The sequence below is a fragment of the Amborella trichopoda genome, chromosome 13 (assembly GCF_054954075.1).
Source record: "Amborella trichopoda isolate Santa Cruz 75 chromosome 13, AtrichopodaSantaCruz75HAP2 v2.0, whole genome shotgun sequence".
Taxonomy (NCBI): Eukaryota; Viridiplantae; Streptophyta; class Magnoliopsida; order Amborellales; family Amborellaceae; genus Amborella; species Amborella trichopoda.
In genome coordinates this window covers 26527566-26551115 of record NC_142348.1, presented here as the reverse complement: position 1 = coordinate 26551115, position 23550 = coordinate 26527566, and positions in this window count along the sequence as shown.

Sequence of the window (23550 nt, the reverse complement as noted above, 5' to 3'; positions counted from 1 at the left end):
TGTGAGTTTGTGAGAGAGAGTATGAGTGGGAGTATGAATGTGTGTAAGTGTGAGTGTGAGTGTGAGTGTGTGTGTAGTATATAAATCAATATATTTTGTACATACTAATAACTATATATAGAGCTGATAACTAATGTTTTGTATGGTTATATACATTAGTATATAAAAATACACTGAAAACAATAGTAAACATTGCTATACATCAATATGTATACAAATTGAGCTAATAACTGTATATATCGCTGATAAACAATTTATACATATGCATATAAGTGTACAAATATACATATCAGTGTACATATGCACTAGTAACTGTATAAACTGATAATAATTGTTTATATGGTCATAAATATCAATGTATAAAGAAATGTGTGTATGCACTATCAATTCGTAAGAGTGCATGTGCGTCCGCATATTTTTGTATATATAACTGATAACAAGTTTATATATACGCGCATAAACAAATCAGCATATACATATCGTATACATGCACACTATATATATATATATATATATATATATATATATATATATATATATATCTATATATAAACTGCTAATAAGTGTCTATATGGTCATATATATCAGTGGATATAGAATGCATTTATTAGTATATGCATACACAATATATACATTACTAATTGTTTATAACTGATAGCAATCAACTGTATACATACACGTACAAACATATCAGTATATACATATCGTATATATACGCAAATCAGCCAATTCACAACATGCATATATGTGTAGTATAAATATTTATGAGTGTGAGTGGGAGTGTGACTGTGAGTGTGAGTATGAGTGTGTGAGCATGAGTGTATGTGTGAGTGTGAGTGTGAGTGTGAGTGTGAGTGTGCGTGTGAGTGTGAATGTGAGTGTGAGTGTGTGAGTCCATGATTGTGTGTGAGTGTGAGTGCGTGAGTCCATGATTGTGTGTGAGTGTGAGTGTGAGTGTGAGTGTGTGTGTGTGTGTGTGAGTGTGTGTGTGATTGTTAGTGTGAGTGTGAGTGAGAGTGAGAGTGTTAGTGTGAGTGAGACTACAAGTGAGAGTGAGTATGTATGAGTGAGTGTGAATGTGAGTGTGAGTGTGAGTATAAGTGTGAGTGTGAGTGTTAGTGTATATAATTGCATGTATTAGTGTATACATACATACTTACACAATATATATGCATTTATCAACAAGTAAGGGTGTATTTACGTGTGCATATCATTGTATATATACATTGATAATTATATATAACTGAAAACAATCAAGCGTATTACACGCATAAACATATCGTATATATACGCACATCAGTCTATACACAATACGCATATATGTGTAGTAGTATATACACAATGCGCATATATATGTAATAGTATATACACAATACGCATATATATGACTTCCTCTCTCTAGTAGCACCCTGGTGATGACTCCCTCTCTCTCACGCCCTATTGTCCTGTGAGTGCCCCAATCCTTCTTCCCCTAACGCCGCACGAATATAATCCCATTGTCGTGCCGCACGTTAGCATAACCTATCGCTGCGCGAACCTCTACCTATCGCCGTCTCGCGCGAACCTCTACCTATCATCGTGTTGCCCGAACCTCTACCTATCGCCGTCTCGGGCGAACCTCTTACCTATCGCCGTCTTGCGCACCCGTCTTGCCTATTGCCGTGTGCATAATAAACCCCAACACCGTGTACAACCCATCTCCCCCATCGCCGTGCTTGACCGAGGCCCATCGCCGTGCGCGATCAACCTCTTCTCACCATGATGCACAACCACTAGCAGCCACAGCTCCGCTACTCTCCCGTGCTCTTCATCCCATGTTACTTCTCACATTCTCTCTCTATCTAACAACCAACTAGCTCCCCTGTTGCTGTTAGCCCCTCTCTCCACCTCTGCTGCTGTTTTCGCTCCCCCTCTACTCCTCACCACACACCACCTGCAACTAACCACCCCTTTTATTCCTCAGTAGCACCCCTGTTCTTCGCCCTTCTTCTGTCGTCACCACCCCAGATCAGCTACTACCACCCTCTTCTTTCTTACCTACTCGAATTTCTGCCACTTCGCCGCTCCAGCCTCCGTCACTCTCGACCAACTCACAACCCACTGCCACCATCACCCACAATCAGGCAGCAACCTTTTTCTTTCGCCTAGCTGCTTGGAACCTCCACCACCCATAATGACGGCAGGCTCCCTCAGCTTGGTTGTTCTCGCCGGCGGCTTGGTTGTTCTCTTTCTTCACCGTCTTCTCTGCAATCGTGCGCTCTCCTTTCACTCCAATTTCAGCAACCTCGTGTGCTCCCCTCTTCTTCCCTGCACTTTCTCTCACTAAAAAAACCCACCAAGCAAAACCCACAAACAATACTTACTTCCTCCTTTTTCCTAATTGCGCTTGGTTGTCCTTTTCGTCAAAGTTTCGTCCCCCCTCCTTTCATGTCCTTTGTCCAAGCACTCTCTCTCTCTTAACCAAAAGCACTACCCATTTTTTTTTACTTACCGTCCTTCATGTACGTGAGGTCCTACAAGCTCTTTCTCTCTCAACTTATGTATTCCTCTTCTTTTATGTTATGAAACTACTCCAACTCCTTCTCTCTCAATTAATGTTTATTTTTCATTTTATTATTAAACCACCTCATTTCATCTCCTCTACCCTCTTCCTTTTATTTTATTCCATTACAACCCTTCCCCGTCCTTTTATTCAAATGTACCACTCATTTTATTTTCTCTTGTCCGATGTTATTTATTTCACTCATGTTTATCTTATCATACCTTGCTCTATTTTCATTCATTTATCATCTCATTTTATTTTATTTTCTTCTATCCCTTTTATTTTATTTTACCCCATTTCAATTTATTTATCCCACTTCACTTCATGTTAGTTTAATTTATTTAGTTCCATTTTTCTAATTTAATCTTATTTTATTCATCTCTTTCATTTCATTTCATCTCATTCCACTTTACTTTTCATTTCACTCCATTTTATTTATTTTTATCTTCGACAAGTCAGGGTTCCCAGACCCACTTGTTAGGACGTCTTACGTGTGTGTCTGTGTGTTTTTAGGAAAGGAGAAACAGGTCAAAGGAGGCGATTCCAATCCAGCCATGGGCTAGGGGGCTTCCCAACGTGATCTACGAGAAGCGAGCCAGCCCAAGTGTGTCACGGACCCACATGAGGTAAGTCCCGCCTCACGACCCAAATTCCTCTCTCACTAGTTGGACAACTGTCCTTGTTCTGTTCCCGAGAGAACGATCTCAGGTTCCGGGTCCACCTCGAACCCGGAGCCACGACATTAGGTCAACCCGACCCGAAAGGTGAGATCGAGACACCTAACTAGGGGCAACCAACAAAAAGGAGTGATCAATGCAGTTGTCACCGTAAGTGATCCAAAGAAAGCTCCCTCCCAAACTTTGGACCTCTCCAAATGGGTAAACACAACAAAAGGGCCTCAAGAAGGCAAGCAACAACAGTCGTACAACCACGTACCCCCACCTGCGCATCTTAATCGGGATGATTATTGGACCAGGCATAGGAATAAGTCTACCACTTTGAGAAGGAATGGGTCCCTGCACTACTTCGATTATTACTGGAACAAACATGAACGAGCTCCCAGAGACCAAGTTCCCTGATTAAGCTGGATTTGATACTCAGGCGAATTATTATTCTTACCATTGAAGGATCAACCACTCCATAGATGACTGCTACACGCTAAAAGACCTCATCGAGGCCCTAATTCAAAAGGGTCAGATAAAACTTGATGAGCTAAAGAAAGCATTCGGGGCAGCAGATATTTCTCACGCAGTGACAGTCCAAGAGGAAGACGAAGCGCCTGATCTTCTTCGCGCCTTGTTTGTTATGATGCTTCAAGAAGGTCTTATCACACAGAAACCGGCAAGGCAACCCTGACACCTTTCTCAAGGGATTGAGGACCATTGGTGCCCATATCATCAGATACGGGGCCACGACCTAACCGAATGCTCCAGTTTCCATGATATAATTGCAAAGAAAATACAGGGATGTCAAAACCTTTGTAACGTTCCAGTAAATGATTCACAAGATACTACTCCACCAGTACAAGAGGACCTCCTTACACAAGACTTGGGTACAGATGACTCAAATCCAACTGAACCCTCGACTTTCCAACCGTGGATAGTCCATCACGGGCGGAGTAGACTCAAGTCCTTAGGGCAAGAAGCAGTTCGCCAAGCCATGGCTGTTCATAAGCCTAGCAATGCAAATCAAGCGCTTCCAATGAAAATCAAGAGAAGACGAGCACTAAGGGCTGCTCGCTGGAAAAACAAGACGGCTCAACTGCCAGTTGAACAGGAATTTCTCAGGCCTCCTTCCCCATTGCCAACTTTACTAGACTTTATCCCCGGTGCGATCATCTTTCCTTCCTCATCCCATCAAAAGGACGTCCTCGAACCATCTTCTCTTCGGAGCATGTCCAATGAGGGTGACGACGTTTAAAGCACACCCCAACAGTCTAAGCAAGAGAAAGACCTAAACGATTCCCTGCACACGTTCAACTCTGGTGATGATGCAAAAAGTTGCCCAGATTGGTTCGATGAGGGAAATGACCTTAAAAATCCCTCACTTTCTGACCCTTCTCCCTTCTTCTTCTTCTGCTTCTCGTCCTTCCTCTTCTGTGTCTCTTGTAGGTACAACCATGAAATATCCAAACTTTAAGGCTCTTGATAGGGAACTTGAAAGAACCAACATAAGCAGGACGCATCGTAGGTGGTTGAAAAAGACACTGGCCTAGGTAGCAGGATTCTTAACAGTTGCTGATGTCCTGGTGGCTCAAGCCAAGTTAGAGCCCTCATCCTCCGCAAAGAAGCACAAGAAGTCAAAACCAAAGAAACCCCAGTGGCCCCTCCCAACTTTGAACAGAGATTGAGAGAATCAAGGGGGCAAAGCTTCTATTCTCAGGAAGTCTGTCACGTGGTGCAAATATCAGAAGCGTCACCCAACACAGGGCAAATGAGCCTCAGATCTGGGAAAACGCTGCAACCTTCACCTTAGAAGCTAGGCATCTAGAAGTTTCCTGGTTCACCACTTCTTTCTCTCTTGAATACTTCAAGCAATCCATCCATCCTACAGCTCCCTCGGCTCATTCCTTGTCCAGGTACCCTGGACAATCCACCCATCCTCCAACTCCCTGCAAGGTCGCTGGTCCCATATACCCAGCCATCTCCTAAGCCTCAACCTCAAATCTCCATCACCCAAACTAAGCCGGTTGTGCAATCAAATTAGCCAACAGGCCAAAGCAAACCTCCTCCACCTAAACCTCCTCCACCGAAACTTGCTCCTCAAACCAAAACGGCAGGGCTAAGAACACAAAAGGCTGATGAGGAAAAGGTGAAATATAATGTGATGGGGAACTTAAGGAAAATTCTGGCCCTTCTTAGCATCTACATGCTCTCATGCTCTCAAGAGACTATCTTAGGGCTCTGATCCAGGCTCTTTCAGATCCAGAGGTATATGAGACTAAAATGGAACCCATTAAAGTGGACCCATCGATCTTGGGTACATGTATAGTGATCATCTTCTCAGAGGATGATCTGCAATTGGGAGAAAAATTTCACAATCGCCCTCTCTTTGTGACCGGTGAATTACATGCATACCCAATCAACCGAATTACGTTGGATGGAGGGTCAGCAGTCAACTTCATCCCAAGGAGAATCCTCGCTTGGTTGGGATTAGGTTCTAAAGATCTCACTCCGACTCATATCACTGTCCAAGGATTCAACAAGTCAGGAGAAAAGTCGGCTGGCACTGTCCGCCTTCATTTCAACATTAGTGAATTAAACAACTATGCTCAGTTTCACGTAATCGACATTAACACCTCCTACAACATCCTTCTTAGCCGCCCGTGTCTCCATGACCAGGTGGTGGTTTTGTCCACGTTGCACCCATGCTTCAAGTATAGTCGAGATGGGAGACAGCATAAGGTCTATGCCAATAAAAGACCGTTTCCTATAGCTGAAGCTCAATATGTTGATGCCAAACATTACTTCACAGATTCGGTGTCAGCCCAAAAGTCAAATAATGGTGACTACAAGTTTGTAAGAAAGACAGGACCTTCGTCTCATGAATATGTTGAGGACATCGGGCGAACACTGGTGGACATGTTCAAAGAAGAGTTTTACAAGGCAAAATTCTTCCTTTGACTCCCCTTCACCTTAGCATGTTATTCACTACCCCTGAAAAACCTCCATCTCGCCTGAAGACAAAGCTTCCCCTTCTCCTTCCAGTCTAGAGCCACCTTTGCAGGAAGATGAACTAGTGCTCACTCCTGAAATTCAGGAAGTCATGGGGAAAGAATTCTCGGCTCCGAAGGTCACCTACAAGCAGCAAAAAATCATGCATGCCCCTTTTGCACTCTTGAAAGCAGAAGCGGTGCGCCAACCACCGTGTAAGATTTTTCAAAACCTGGTTGCTATAAGCATTGAGGATTCTCCTCGTTCTACCACAGGGCCAGCTCAGACTAGTAGTCAACCACAAGTTCTGCACTTCCTTGGTCACTTTGAGAAAGAACAACCTTCTTGCCCACAGGAACAGGATCCCCTAACAGAGTTAAGAAGCGAAGTTCGCAATCTCTAAAGCTAATTGGAGTTATTCGTATCGCTTCAAAACATCTGAAGGAGTTCGTGCCTGAGACTAAGAGCTAGGATAGGCTTGAAGTAAATGCACCTCAAATAGAGGCTAAAGCCCCTCCTGATCGGACTGTTTATAGTGAGCAGGCTCATCATATGATGAGAAAAATGAATTATGATCCCTTGACCAATCAAATGTTAAGGGGAGATGAAGCAATTTCTCCCCCATTCGATGTCATTGAAGCCACAGTAGCTCGTCACAAGACTAGACAACGCCTAAGGTATTAGCCCTTTGAGACAATAAACATTTCGAGAGGCGTTCAAGCCCAAAACAAGTCAAAATGAGATGCAACAAAATGAAAGAAGAATGAAATCATGTAGCAAAATCAGGCAGAAGAGAAAGATAAGTATTTCATTCATAAAATCAAAAAGTTTTTTACAAGTGCTAACAAAGGAAGGACACCCTCAAAAAATATCAACGATCTTATTGATCTCTGCCCTAGATGCGGCGGAAAAATTCTCGACATGCTGGATACACTCCTTCTGCTCAACCACCATTTGAGTTTCCTGCTCCATGGAGGTGGTTTTTGATTCAATGGTGTGAGTGAGTTCAGATAGATCCTCAGCCAGAGAAGTATCCAAAGCCCTTCTATGAATCATCTCCTTCTGAAGATCACCAAATTCTTCTCTTAACTTTCGCATCTCCTCCCTTATTCCAAAAATCCAATTAAAACAAGTTCTCCCCTCCATCTTGAGGTCGCGCTGATGAGAAACCATAATGGCCTTCTTCTAAGTGCAGGCATCTATTCCCTCGCAACGATGCGAGATTGACATCTCCAAGGAAGCCAACCTGTTGGTCTCAACCTCATTATGCAACCTCCAGCTCTCCATCTCATCTAAAGTAGCATGAAAATGAGAGAGGACATCTGATGCATCCCCTAAAATGTTGGTCGCAGCAGCAAACTCCCTCAGTTTGACTATTGCCTCGCCTAGCTCAGTGACAGGCAGCTCCCTTAGACCCTAGAGACCCGCACGGAGCATGCCCACAATTATCCCAGAAATTCCATTAAAAATAGGCCTGGATGGTACTCTTAGGTCCACCACCTCTGAAGGAACTTCGGTTTCTGAGGCTGGGCATGAAGGAACGATAGCCATATGAGTCACTTGCTCTTTTAGAGCAATTGTGAATCCTGAAGCCTCGAGCACCCCAGATTCAGAAGCAATGCCCTCCCCTTATCTCTCATTCTCTATTATAACCTCAACAAGTTCAAGGTCAGCATCACTTTCTTATTCCCCACTCTCCTGAACTGTCACTTCAACTTCCACAAGTTCAGGGGTTACCTTTTCCCGCTGACCTTCATCTTCTAAGGTCACTGCTTCAAGCTCAGCCATGACCTCTTCTACCTAGCCTGCATCCTCAACAGCCAAAACCTCGGTGATGAAGAGCTCAACCCCTTCCTCTCCCTGACCTGTGCCCTCTAAGACAGTAGCCTCTTGATACTCAACAGCTTCGCTAACCATGGGGCCCTTCTCAAGAAAGATGCTTGGGCCTTCATCATCCATTACCTCAGCCGTCTCAATCAGGGCAGTAATTTCTTGAGGTTCAGAGGCCATGTTAGTGATGCGTTCCTTTCTTGGAGTAATGATTGCAGGGTCTTCAGCCTCATTGACCTCCATTGGAATCGAAACTGACTCAGGAATCCCCCTTGGACTTGTAGACACCACCCCAAGTTTCGAAGTCCCCTCTCGATCAGAAGTGGTAATAATAGGCTTAGAGGGGTTGGATTCATCCACTTCAGTCTCTGAAGAAGTAGAAAACAGTTCAGGAGAGGCAGAAGATGATCGAGAAAGCGTAGAAGGTGACACTGAATGAACAGCTAATGAATCAGAAGAGGAAGAACTTCTAGCAGGTCTACCAGCCTGAGCCTGTGCATTAGGACCGGTAGGGGTAGAGTGTTTCCTTTTCTTCCCTCCTATTGGAGGAGGAGCAACTGCTTTAGAATTCCCTCCTTGAGAAGGTCCCACAGCAAGTCTACTGTGAGGACCACTCTCGATCAATGCGTTCATGTCCTGGACTGGATGCCCCTCATGACCTGGGACTTTCGGCCCTCTTTCCATTCAAAGACAGAGCTAAGTTTATCAATGATGCTCCCAATCTTCTTCATCATGGAAAGAAATTGTGGCAAAGTTTCGTCAGCCGCTATACCTCGAGGGACCCCAAGAGTCTGCCAATTCCATGAGTACCCCAAGTCAATAACCTCCCCAACAACCGGAGCATTGACGATCCTCCTGATCTGGGGTGGTGACGTCGAAGGATAGATAGGAGTTGTCTCCTTAGCAACTGCCTTCCCCTTCTTTCTTGAAGAGCCTCGACCATCCTCAGGGTAATCCCCGCAAAGGAATTTCACCCATTCGGTGAAGGTTACTCGACTCTTGCTAGACTTGGAATGAAGCAACTGGTATATCTCATAAATCTTCTAAAGACTGGCAGGTGATTCCTCACCTCTTAGGAGAGCACCACCAAAGATGACTGAGTTCTGGGGCACGAATTTGTCATACATGGCCCCGATCAGTGGAACTCCGCCAATAAAATGAAGGTCCAATAAAGAGATCCCTGCTTCCCCATGCTCAAGGAGACAAGTGTTGCTAACATGACACCATGTTTCCAGCAGTACCTTGACAGTATAGGAGCACCGGTCATAATAGCTAGCTGAGCACTAAACTGCTGCTAGCAAAGAGGCACGGTCAAGAATGTCTCTGAATGACTCTAGCACTTGGGTCATCTAGGAAGAATATCCTTTCAAATATTGGTGCTCTCCCTGCACTCGGAGATCACAAGAACACCACATCATCCCTTGGGTCTTCACCATTCTCTTCCCCAAAGTGGGTAGATGGACATCGGAGGCCACATTCCTGTGCATACAATGAAGGTGCGCCACCCCTTCTTCAATGCTAACATTATCGTCATCATCCCCTTGGACTTCAAAGCGGACAGGGTTAGTAACAAACGTGACACTGAGAGGCCACTCTGGCCTGCACAATGCATTAATGAGCCAAATAGGCTTGCCCTTCACTAGACTCTCACCAGTAAAATCACTGGTGCTGACCTCTCCTCCTCTCAGAAGGTTATTTACATTAGGAATACTGTGAAAGGGCCCGACCATTCTTATCAAGGTGAAGTACCTACTCCTATATGGAAATCACTGAGGCACATGATAGTGCCGGCTCTGTTTCTCAAAAGTTACCGCCCGTACCCAATGTCGACTGTGTTCTTAATCACCCAGCGCCGGTTGTGTTCTCAATCACCCACCGTTGACATTGTTCTCAATCACTCAGTGCCAATTGTGTTCTCAATCACTCAGCGCCGGCTGTGTTCTCAATCACCCAACACCGGCTGTGTTCTCAATCACCCACCGCCTGCTGTCTTCTCAATCACCTAGCACCGGCTGTGTTCTCAATGACCCAGCGCCCACTGTATTCCTAGGTTTAGCGTCATGTGTGTTGTCACTGCTCACGCTAGCGCTGTGCATGTTCTAGTGCCACGCGTGCTAGAACCTGGCTACCACTGTGTGTGTCTTACCACTATCCCCAGTGGAGTTGCACCCAGGCCATGATACGTCATCCTCAATAGAGTTAGGTGCTGGCCACTTTCCCTCATCCCCAATAAGAATTACACTCATACTGTAGCCCATTGATCCCTGATGGAGGTAGGAACGTGCTTACCCCTTTAATCCCCTGTGGGTCAGTCGCACACCAAGCTATCATATCCCCAAGAGTCCGGTTAACTTTCATGAGCCCATTCCCCATGGAGTTCCATCTTTCACCTTAGTGAAGTCATACTTGTCCCCTAATCCCCAGTGAAGTCTTCTTCTCAATCTAAATCCATACTGGCATTAATCTTTTTATCCTCAGGGAGTCAGATGGCTATCCACAGACATATTCCCCATGGAGTTTCACCTACATGGAGACCCACACAATTGTTTGAGCTGCATGACATTAAACTGCACTGGTTAGGTGCCTTGATCACGCCCTCTAGATCTAGATAATCTGGTGGCACATATCTCAGGTTTTTGACGAACCCGGGATTTGAGATCGCTCTCTTAGAACCTTGGTAGAGAGAAAGGGTAGGTATACTAACCAATGAGAGAGGAATTGAAGGTGAGTTCCGGACTTACTCGAACTGACTCTCTTGGGAGGCCTTTTAGATCATGTAGAAAGCCCCTCAGCTGCTTTAGCTGGTTCGGAATGGCCTCCCTTGACCTACCATCCTCTTGCTTTCCCGTCAACACTTATATGGTTAATTTGCGAGACAAGAGGGTCAAAAAGACCCACCCTTGTGTTAGTGCACTGTACGTTCACACGAGAGGGCGATGAAGCGTAAGTTTCAAATAAATATAGAAAAGGGAAAAAAACTTGATGAAGAGGAAATACTAGCATTGCAGCAGAGAAGTCATCGACTAGGAGTGGTAGCAACATGGGCTTGATTCTTAGAACCAGCATGCAGCAATGCTACGCAAAACCGATATGGTGGTGCTAGGCTAAGTCTACCCTCAATCAAGCGAGAAGAACTAAGAGAATGAAAAGAAGAGACGAGACGACAGAGAGATGAGGTCCCGACTGTGCTAAGCATTACCGCTCACGACTGTGGAGTAGTAGTGTCATGGCCCTTGAGCAACGCTCGACACTGCTGATCATGGCTAGAAAGTGAGGAATGAACTACAGACGGTGCTAGGCATCACCATTAGCAACATAAGAAAACAACACGCCCCCGCGAGGGCGGTGATAGTTTTTGATGAAGCGCGACACGATGGTCATGCATGAAGCGCGTGGTGGTAATCCTCAAGTGGCACACGACGATAGGTTTAGGACATAGGAAGGACGACGATGAATGCCGAACAGACGAAGGAAGCTTGCAGACGACATTAGATGTTGCCGAGGCCTATAGTGGGCGGCGATGAGTATCACCGTCTGCTATATATGCGCAATAGGGAAGGACCCCTATGAGCGGCAATGGGTTTCACCTTCTAGGTTCTTCACAAAGAGGTCCATGCTACGTCTGTGGATGGCGATGGTCAGCGTCGTCTACAGGTCCCATTAGACGAAAGAGATAGAAGAAAAGAAGAAGGAGGCTCACGCATGGCGCTACCATCGTAATGTGTGGCCTGTGTGACCTCAGGGGAGGCATGCACAACATTTCCACTGCCGTGCATGACCTGTACGAGGAGCTAAGGTAGGAAAGAGGGAGAAGAGAGGAAAGAAGAGAGAGAGAAGAAAAAAGGAAAAGAAGAGAGAGAAGATTTACCTCGAATCTAGGGGGATCGGTCAAAAGTTTTTCTCACCTCACTCTCTCTCTCAAATGTGACCTAACAATGAGAAGAAAGAGAAACTTGTAGTAAGTAAAGACACTCTCTTTTGTGAAAGGTTGAGTCCTCTTGTGCGTACAATGCTTGTACGTATATATAGAATTTCCCCAAACATGGGTGGATGATCAAAATTAACCATAATTGCTAAAAATTAAGATTAAATTGAATTAAAAGAAATTAGAAAATAGGGTGCAAAATAACAGATTTGCATGTTCTTAACAATTCATGGAATTCCAGAACAGTCCTTGTGTTGCCCTAGAACTTGCATGATCTTGCATGGCTGATTTGGGGTCGTTATGATGCCCAATTGATCATAAGATGATTGTTTTCTTGTAAGGCTCGGCATAGCGATCGATTTGATACCAACTTCAAGTCATGGATCGTTCTTTTAGTACATGATCATGTGACTCGAAATTTGAATGGATCTTGAAACTACGGATCGATAGTGTACTTGTTCCTTGATGTTTTTTGGTGATTTCTTTGCTGAATTACATTGAGCATGGTGTTACAATCGCGAGGCAATAAATTGAGCATGCTGTTACAGTCGCTTCATGATCTTTGTGTGTAGAATCCGACCGTTCATCACGTATGGGGTTCAGGTCAGTGATAGAACGAGACCTTACGCACACAACGAAATTGGTCTCGTGACAATCAGGATAGCGAGCAGCATGATCTGGTCGCTCAAGCAAGGCATAACGCTGTTGAATTTCTTGCACTTTCTTAATGGATCAGCAACTTCTCTCTAGTGTTTCTTCTCGCTCGGGTCATCACAAGGCGTGCCACATATCAAATCGCTTGTCTTGACTAGACGAACATGCTCACCAAATTTGAATGTGATCCGCCTGTGGATGGGTGAGATATGAGCATCGAAATTCACTGATTGTGACTATCCTTTTCATGATGTGGAGTTGCAGGGTGGCCGCATCGGAATATCATGTGGCCCCTCCTGTTTTACTCTTTGACCTATAACATCTTCCTGAAGTGTCCATTCGGGCTGAAATTTGATCCCTAGGGGTTGTCGACCATGTCGGATCCAATGGTGGTGATCCCATAATAGTTTGAGAAATAAAAAATGTAGATCTAGTTATAGAGGTTATTTCAGGGTGCTAGAGGCTGATTCTACCGGAACTGTTTCTCAGTCTGCATTGCCTTAGACATGTCGAAATGTGACGAAACTTGGCAGGAGACTTTTGAGAGACCTCATGAAGATCTTGGTCGATTCCAGGGCTATTTTGAGACTGTCAAAATTTCCATTATTTGCTAGGCTTTATTGAGCAGGGGCCCATGGTGATGAAAAATTCCTTCCAATAGCTTGCCCCATCGAATGTTTTGCTTTGAGAGAATAGAGAAGTGCAATCATTCAGGATGTTTTGAGGGATCTTGTTGAATTCCTCAACCTCAAGGGACTACCAGGCTTTTTCTGAAGGCCAAATGCTATGAACCTTTGGTTGGCATCGTTCACTACTACACTAGGTTTACTTTTGATGCTCAGGGTATCTCTGTAGGTCCCATCCAGTGAGGTCTAGTTGGGGGCTTCTGAACCGTTTCGAAAGTTTGATCTCATGTAGGCTGGGGGTTTTGGCGAGATGTACCCTGAAGCCTATGGCAGGTTAGACCCTGGCTTCGTCAGTTTCTTAGCTTCGTGATGGTTCTTAGCATTTCTAGAAGGATCTTTTGGTCATTTTCCTCACTTCAAAGGCTCTTGATGTTGTTGAACTGGGGAGATCTTATGCGACTCACTCCGTGATGAGCCATGTTGAAACGTGGGAGAATCTTATGCGACTCTCACCCCCTGATGAGCCATGATGGTTGGGAGATCTTATGCGGCTTTCACTCCCTATGAGCCATGTTGAAACGTTGGGGATCTTATGCAGCTCTTACCCCCTGATAACCATGATGGTTGGGAGATCTTATGCGGCTCTCACTCCCTATGAACCATGTTGAAACGTGGGGGATCTTATGTAGCTCTCACCCCTTAATGAGCTATGATGGTTGGGAGATCTTATGTATCTCTCACTTCTTGATGAGTTATGTTGAAATGTGGGGGATCTTATGCGGCTCTCACCCCCTGATGAGCCATGATGGTTAGGAGATCTTATGCGGCTCTCACTCCTTAATGAGCCATGTTGAAATGTCGGGGATCTTATGTGGCTCTCATCCCTTGATGAACCATGATGGTTGGGAGATTTATGCTGCTCTCACTGCCTGATGAGCCAGGTTGAAACGTAGGGGTTATTATGCGACTCTCATCCCCTGATGAGCCATGATGGTTGGGAGATCTTATGCTACTCTCACTCTCTGATGAACCATGTGGTGCTGTGATCGGATGCTGGCTTTTAAGGATTTTAGGCAGACCTCATTAGTCAGGATTGTGACTGTTTCGAGATTGAATGTCGGCTGAGGCGGTGGTCGTGTGTCAGCCTGTCTTGTTGGTCCAAGCACCCTTTTGCTAGTTTTCACTTGAACAGGGGAAGTGGTGTCGTGAAGATGGTTTTCACCAATGTCTGCTATTTTTGGGCTCATTTACCCATGGCCTGCTGTCATGTCCACCCCTTTTCATCGGTTTTCACTCACGATGCCCTTTTGGGGTTCTCACCGTGCCTGGATTTTGTTTTCCATGCAACTCTCTTACTCATGGTCATGTCCGTCATTTTTACTCATGGCGTTCCCTTGTCAGGTGTACACCATGCCCATTTTTTTATGTGAAGGCGTATTTAGAGTCTTTCCTTTGAGACCTGTGCGAAGCCTTTTAACGTCATGGGGCTAGAACGTGTACTATAGTTTCGGGTCATACAACTGGATAGTGGTTATGCAACTAGGACCATGCAATTTAAGGTTGTGCAACTAGACCTTCGCTATAGTTTAAGGTCGTACAGTTTGGACCATGGCTGTGCAGTTTAAGGTCATGCAACATGGACATGGTCGTATAGTTTTGAGTCACGAAACCAGGACTATGCAGTTTAAGGTCGTGCAACTAGAGCTTTGCTACAGTTTAAAGTTATATAGTTCGGACCATGCAGTTTAGGGTTGTGCATCTGGACCGAGGCTGTGTAGTTTATGGTCATGCATTATGGACCAGTGTGTGGGTTGTCATGTAGGTAAAGCTACATGGGGGATGGGTTGTGGATAGCAATCTGACTCCCTGAGGAAAGAGATAGTTAAGGCTATACACAAGTGAGGTTTAGATAGAGATGGTGGAACTCGAGGAGTGGCAGGCAAACGTGAGGTCACCAGGAATTAGGAGGTCCAGTGTGACCTCTTAGGGATAATGAGCAATGGCATGCATGTGACTCTACTGAAGATGACAGGCCAGAGCATAGATGGACCTCATGAGGGTTGAGAGGATAAGAAGGGCCCTAAACTCCCTGGGGATTGTGGGTCGTAGTAAGACGTGACTCTCACTGGGATGTTGGTGTGAAACAAATCCATTAGAGTTTAAGGTCATCTTGTAGCTTAGAGTTTAAGCTCTCCAAAAAACCATGGCTATGCAGTTTAACGTCATGCCGTTAGGACCATGCAGTTTAAGGTCGTGCAACTAGACCTTCGCTACAGTTTAAGATCGTATAGTTTTGACCATGGCTGTGTAGTTTAAGGTCATGCAACATGGACCGTGGTCATAAAATTTTGAGTCATGAGACCATGACGATGTAATTTAAGGTGGTGCAACTAGACATCCGCAATAGTTTATGGTCATATAGTTCAGACCGTGCAGTTTAGGGTCGTGCATCTGGACCGTGGCATGGTGTGGGGGAATAGAGCCGTCACCAGAGGCTGGACTCCCCAAGGAGTGAGGCTGTGGTGCAGGGGATGAATTTTCAGAGAGTACAGGATGATGGTCCAGCTAAGAGTGCCATGGAGTGCATGTGGCACTAAGTGTCGGATGGCGCACACAGCATTAGGGCCCCTTGGTAAAGTGTAGAGCAATGGCCCTTGGCCAAACGCGCGACGATAATTCTGTCGACGAGGTGTGCAGCGATGGCCCTTGATGAAGGCATGCGACGATGACCCTTTGAAGAGGGCGCGCTATGATGGCCCTAAATGAAGGAGCGCAATGATGGCCCTCTGGGTGAAGGGCAAGGCAATAGGCCTCTCGGGTCTCGGGCTAGACCAGCCTTGGCCTGGTCTTATTGCTGCTAAGAATTGGGGATTGGAGCATCATTTCATTTTTTTTTAGGGCAATTTATGACACTGCTGAGTATAAAAGGGGGAGAAACCCCACTGTACTATTTTATTGAAGGGTAAAACAATAGAAGGGTTTTTAGCGAGGGAGGGCCAAAGCTTTTGACGAAGGTTTTTCGACGAGAACTTCTAGGCCCAAATTTGTAAAGACAAGTGTTTAGGAGCTTTTTTGGAGAGCTTCAGAAGGTCGCGAAGATTTGGTCCGTGATTGCGAACCTTTTTGGGAAGTTTCGAGTCTTTCTGAGCAATGAACAAGGCTTCTCGGGGACTTAGCAGGATTTGCAGAGGTGCCTTGCCTGGGTTTGAACACTTCTCCGGTTATTCTACTGCTGAACGAATGATTGCAGCGAGTTCAGAGGGCTCTGTAGGTCCTCTGGTTATCAGAGGAGAAGAAGGGAGAACAACATTGGGCACACCGGGAATTGGATAGAATTCCGGTGAGTTTGTGGTGAACTCGCTGAGGTGGGAAGAGCAGGGAGAAGAGAGATCCGCAGGGTCTTAGGGAAGCCTTCTTCGGATATGACTCAGGGAGAAATCATCTAACTGGGCCATGTAGGATTTGGCCGTGTCATGATAAGGCTTGACTGTGTCTTTTCTTATGTCATAAATCCCCTTAAGTTGCCGGATGACCAGCTCAGAGTCACCGAAGATGTTCATGTGTTCCAAGTCTAGCTCTTGGCAGATTTCCAATTCGATTATGAGGGCTTGATACTTGGCTTCGTTGTGAGAAACACCTCTACAAGTGAGAAGGATAGAGGGATCATTCCGCCATCGGGAGTTAAGAACACAACTCCAGTGCCCCCTCTATCAGACTGGAATGCTCTGTCAAAGTAAATTTCCCACGGTTGAATTTGTGCCGTACAAAATACTTCTTCATCTGGGAGGTCGCTCGATGGGGGGGATTCTGAAGGAATTGGGTGAGTTGCAAGGAAGTCTGCTAGGGCTTGACCTTCGACTGCCTTTTGTGGTACATACGTGATGTCGAACTCCATTAGCAATAATGCCCACTTGGCAAAACGTCCTGATAAGCATGGCCGGGTCATAAGGAACTCGACCAGGTCCGCCTTAGAGATTAACTTGACCTCATGACCAAGCAAGTAATGGCAGAGCTTCTGACTGTAAAGATCAAGGCTAGGCACATCTTCTCGATGGGAGGGTAATTTTTCTCGGCTCCTTGCATTCTGCAGCTGAGATAGTAGAGAACTGTCTCTTTCCCTCAATCATTGTTTTACGCTAGGAGTGCCTCGAGTGACTCATAAAGAGTAGTCACATACAAGATGAGAGGCCTTCCCAACATTGGTGTAGAGATAACTAGAGGATTCAATAAGTAATTTGATGTCATCGAGTGCATCTTGGCATGCCTCATCCCATATGAAGGGAGTGTCCTTCTTTAAGAGATGTGAAAAGGGCCTGCATCAGCCTGAAAGGTTCGAGATGAACCTTCGAATGTAGGCGAGCTGTCCTTGAAGAGACTGTAGTTCATGTACGGTTGCAGGCGATGGCATGTCTTAAATTGCCATGATTTTGACTCGCTCGATCTCTAGTCTTCGGTACCTCATGACGAACCCTAAGAACTTTCCTGAGCATACGTCGAAGGTGAATTTCAAGGGGTTCATCTTGAGTTGGTGAGACCGCAGTCATTTGAATATCATTTTGAGGTCTTGTATGTGGGTGTTCTTTGTTTCAGATTTCACCACTAGGTCATCCACATAGCACTCGACCTCCTTGTGGATCAAGTCCTAGAAGATGGTCGTCATGGCGTGCTACTATGTGGCACCGACATTCTTTAACCCGAAGGAATCACAGCGTAGCAACAGACGCCTCTTAGGGTCAAGAACACAGTGGCGTCCTCATCTTCTGGTGCCATCTTTGCTAGACTTCATCCCCGCCACGATCCTTTTTCCATCTTCGGCATGTTAACAAGATGCCCCCGTCTCATCTGCCACTCAGAAAATGCCCGATGAGGGTGACGACGTTAAAAGAATTCCCCAATGGTCAGAGTAAGGGAAACACCTAAAAGATCACCTGCACCTGTCCAATCCTGGTGATGACATAAAAAGCTGCTCAGATCGGTCTGATGAGGGAAACGACATTAAAAATCCCCCACTTTCCAACCCTTCTCCACCTTCTTTTCCTACTCCTCATTCTCTTTTGTCTTCTGCAGATATGACATTGATGTGCCCAGACTTCGAGACTCTCGACCGGGAATTCGAATGAATCAATATAAGCAGGACGTAGCAAAAGTGATTGAGAAAGACTCTGGCATGGGTAGCAGGATTCTTAACAGTTGCTGATGCCTTGATAGCTAAAGCTAAGGCAGAGCCACCTTCATCAAAGAAGCACAAGAAGTCAAAGCCACAGAAGCCCCAGTAGCCCCTTGAGCCTGACTTCGAGCAGAGATGAGAGAATCTAGAGGGCAAAGCTTCTATTCTCAAGGTGCTTGCCACATGGTGCAAATTTTAGGAGCAATACCCACCATGGGGTAGATAAATCTCAAATCAGGGAGGACGCTGCAGCCTCTACCGCAAAAGTCAGGCACCTTGAACTTCCTCAGTCCGCCACTACCCCCTAATCCAAAGACTAGTCTGCCTATCCTACAGCTCCCTGGGTTCCTTCCTAATCCCAATACACCTATTCTCCAATTCCCGAAGACTCCTTTGATCCCAGGCACTTAGTCTCTCCCAAAGCCTCAAAGTTCCATCACTCAAACCAGGCCCGGTGTGCAATTAAGCCAGCCAGTCAACCAAAATACCCAAACCTGCTCCTCAACCCAATATACCCACCAAACAAGTGGTAGGACCGGGAGCATAAGGCCTTGATCTGTGATATGGCATCTATGAAAGCTTCCATCCCTTCTCAGTGTCTACGATGCCCTCATGCCTTCAAAGGATTACTGGATGGCTTTGGTTCAAGCTATCTCTGACCTAGAAGTGTACGAGACCAAAGTAGAACATATTGAGGTAGACTCGGCAATTCTGCAAGGATATATGCCAATCACCTGTTTAGAGGACGATCTGCAGCTTGGGGAAAAGTTTCATAATCGCCCTCTCTTTGTTGCTGGTGAATTGCATGCATGCCCCATCAACTGAATCATGTTAGATTGAGGTTAGATAGTCAACCTCATTCCAAGAAGGATCCTTACTCGATTAGGTTTGGGGTCTGAAGACCTTACCCTGACCCACATCACAGTTCAGGGGTTTAAACAATCAGGAGAGAAACTAGCTGGCACGATACGCCTTTGTTTTAAGTTTGGTGAGCTGAATGATTACGTCTAGTTTCATGTAATCGACACTGACATTTCTTACAATATTCTCCTCGATAGGCCATGGCTCCATGATCAAGGGGTGGTTTCATCAACATTGCACCAATGTTTCAAGTATAATCGAGACAAGACACAACATACGGTCTATGCTGACAAAAGACCATTCCCTGTGGCTGAAACTCACTATGCAAATGCAAAATACTACTTCACAGATCTGGTGTCACCTCAGAAGATGAGAGAAGAAGGTCACGAGTCTACAAGCAAGATTGTGTCCTTATCTCATGAAGATGTTGGGGATGTTGGGAGGATGTTAGTGAACATGTTCAAGGAAGAAGAATGGTAGGACAAAATTTTACCCTTAACTAGTCTTCATTCCAACATCCCAACTATCATCCCCCAAGAAACCTCTTCTTCATTAAAAAAAGAGTCCTTACCCTCTGCCCTCAGTTCTTAGCCACCTTGGCTAGACAATGAACCAGATGTCATTCCTGAGATAGAGCAAGTCATGGGGGTAGAATTACCAGCTCCAAGGGTCACCTATACTCTGAACCATCAGAAAGTCTTGCATATCCCCGTTGCACTCTTGAAAGACGAAGCAGCGCGTCAACCACCACAAAAACCCTTTCAAAATCCGATTGCTATAAGTTTAGAGGATGTTCTTCAGATCGTTGTCCAACCAAAAGTCTTACTTTTCCTGACCTCTCAGGAGATAAGTTCGGAGAAGGGCAACTTCCTTCCCCTCAAGGGTAAGATCCTTTAGCAAACTTGAGAATCGAAGTTCGTAGCGTCCAGAGCCAATTGGAGGTCATGCATATTACTTCAAAGCATCTCAAAGAGTTCATGACAAAGACTGAAAGCTATGATGAGCTCGAAGTAAACGCGCCACTAATGGACGCTGAAGCCCCTCCTGACTGGACTATCCGTAATAATCAGGCTCACCAAATCATGAGGAGAATGAACTATGAACCTTTGGCCAATCAGACATTGAAAGGAGAAAAGGCAATGAACCCCTATTTTGAAGCTATCCAAGCCGCGACAGCTCGCCAAGGGGCAAAACAAGGCCTAAGGTATTAGTCTCTTGGGATAATGAAAGTATCGAGAGCCATTCAAAAGAACCACATGAAGCGCAGTAAAAGTTAAGAGAGAATGAAACCGTCCTGTAAAGTCAGTAAAAAAGAGAAGCACTTTATTCATCAGCAAAAATTTTACAGGTGCTAAAGAAAAAAAAAGGGGAGAATGACATGCTCAGAAACGATCAATCCTCCTATTGATCTCAGCATTGTGTGCTTCAGGAAAAGTCTCAATGCCTTGAACACGTGCTTTTAGCTCCGCCATTGTTTGAGTCGCTTCTGTCATCACCACAGTTTTTGACTCAATTGGGCCATCGGGTTCGAACAAATATGTGACTAAAGAGGCCTCCAGGTCCTTCCTTTGAGCCATCTCCATCTCAAGGCCCATGAATTCTTCCTTCAGTATTCGCATTACCTCCTGAACTTCAATCATTCTCCTAAAGCTTCCTTGCGCCTCCTTCTTGAGGTCCTGCTGGCGGGCTAGCTATCAAGACCTTCTTCTCAATACAAGCATCTGTCTTCCCTCAACTGCACAAGATTAACTCTTCTAAGGAGGCTACCCTTCTGGTTTCTTCCTCGCAATGCAGCACTCCCAACCGACAGTTCTCCAACTAGTTTAGAGTTGTATCAAAATGAGAAAGCATCTCTGGCACCACCCCGACTGCAGTAGTCTCAGCGAACTCCCTCAGCTTGGCAAAACCTTCTCTCAGTTCATTGAAAGGCAGCTTCCTCAAACCTTGACGGCCTACTCTAAGCATGTCTGCCATCATGTTGGAACCACCATCGCGGAAGACACCTCGACCTCAAGAATCGGGCTTGTTGAAGTGATAGCCATCTGAGCCACTAGTTCCACTGAAATGAGGGAAAAGCCTAGAGCTTCTTACCCATCAGGCTCATAGGCAGCCCCGGTCTCAATCTGCACAGGCTCTTCGAGGCCAGCCTCGCTGTCTTGACCCTCTCTTACGAGGACCTCCACTTTTGTCTCAACAGGCTGGAGAGGAACATGTTCCCTTTGATCTTCACTTTCCTGAACTGTCACCTCAGCATCACCAAGTTCAAGAAATGCCCCTTCTCTTTAGCCTTCGCCAGCTGACTCACCCCTGCCAATAGCCTCCTCCACTTGGCCCTCTCTAACAGCCAGAACTTCGGCCACAAAGAGCGCGACCTCCTCATCTTCATGACTCGGGACCAGAGGAACAACAACCTCTTGGTGCTCGGGCACGTCGTCAACTCCAGGCTCTTCTTCTTGAGTTGCAGTCCCTACCTCGATATAGGCACTAAACCCCTCATGCGTGGAGGCCACATCGACATCTGAGTCCCTATCTAGAGCAGTTGCTTCGGGGCTTTCATTTTGCTCAGTCTCCATCTTAACCGCCTCTGACTCAAGAGCTGCCCCAGGACTCGAGGGCTCCTCCTTAAGATCCGGAGTCCCCTCCTGATCAGAGGCATTGCTAATAGGCTCAGAGCACTCAGAGTCTTCCGCCTCGGTTTCTGAACAAAAAAGAAAACATTTTAAGAAGCAGAAGATGGTTTAGAAAGCACAAAGGAAGATACTAGAAGAATTCTTAAAAGATCAGAAGAGGAAGAGCTACCTCCTGGTTTTGACACCACAGGGAGCTTTTTGCTCTTCCGCCTCTGAGTACGTCCACTACCTGAAGACGCTACACGGGTGTCTGCAGCAGGCGGGTTCTTTCTTTTCTTTCCCCTGCTGGAGTAGGAGCTGCTACCTCAGATCCACTCCTTTGAGGAGGCCCTCCAGCCAATTTGTTGTAAGGACCGCTCCCGATTAGGGTGTTTATGTCCTGTGGTGGGCGCTTCTTATAACCAGGGACCAGACGCCCCTCATCCCATTCAAAGATTGAGCTAAGATTGTCGAAGACACTCCCAGTCATCGTATTCATCACAAGGAACTTTGGCGAGGCCTCGTCAATTGTTATCTCATGTGGAAGCCCTAAACCCCGCCAGTTGGAGGGATAGTCCAAGACGAATACCTCACCAAGAGCAGGAGCATCTGCCAGCCTCCTTTGCCGAGTGTCCTGGCGCCAGTTGCCATTCACTCCATTCCAAGGCTAGTGCTTCTCCCAATAGCACTTACTGGTGATTCTCCACTAATTTGCATATGCCTTGGTTGTTTGGACACTTCTATCGAAGTGAAGTAGCACGTATTTGTTGGTCTTTGTCATTTCAAGACACATGGACAAAGCAGTTCATATATATTTCGGCAGCCAACACTCCCGAAAAGTTCCAAGCTCCTCCGCCCTCCCCTTATACACCTTACTCTGGTGGTTCTAAAAGAATATCGAGAAGGGGAAGCTTTGGCCAAGCCCATGCTGATAGGCAAAGCAGTGGGGGAAATATCCCTCTAGCCGGGGACTGTATGGAGTCTGATAAGGTAAGACTCCCCCTCTGATTCTTAACATGAACATGAGTTCCTTAATCTTTGTTGGGGCACCGTCCAACTTCATCCCCAACTCATCGACAACTGCACGGTCGGTGAAGCTCTCGACTGGAAAAGGGACTCTCTTCATGTTCAAAGAATCATTTTCGAATAGACCCCTAGTTTCCCCGGGGGTATGGAAGATGGTCCTCTGGTTCGCTATCTCCATTAAGAAGGGCCACAACTTATTTCCTGAGCACTGATGCTTGACAGGTGTCACGAAAATAAGCCCCTAGCCACTCGTACACGTAATGCATAGGGAATGGGGTTTTAAAGTCTCCAAGAAAAGCTTCTCCTCCTATGATGTCATTCCCTCCCTCCTTTCCCGTATAAGCCTTTCCACGAGCGATGGCCCCCAAGCCATGTATATGTTGCACATGACTGGTTGAGGAGGGGCATACTTATGCCCTCTGGCCAAGTCGCATGCCACATATATTACCCCTGGGCGAATGTCGTCCCCCCAGCCCGGAAGCACGAACTTGCACAAGAATAAGGCCAAGTAGGCGGCCAAAAAGACACGGTCATCATCAGCCTCGAGCTGATATATAGGAGGTGTCTCCTTTGCAACTGCCTATCCTTCCCCTTTAGAGTACCCTGACCTCCCTCAGAATAATCCCCGCAATAGAATTTCACCCAATCTCTAAAGGT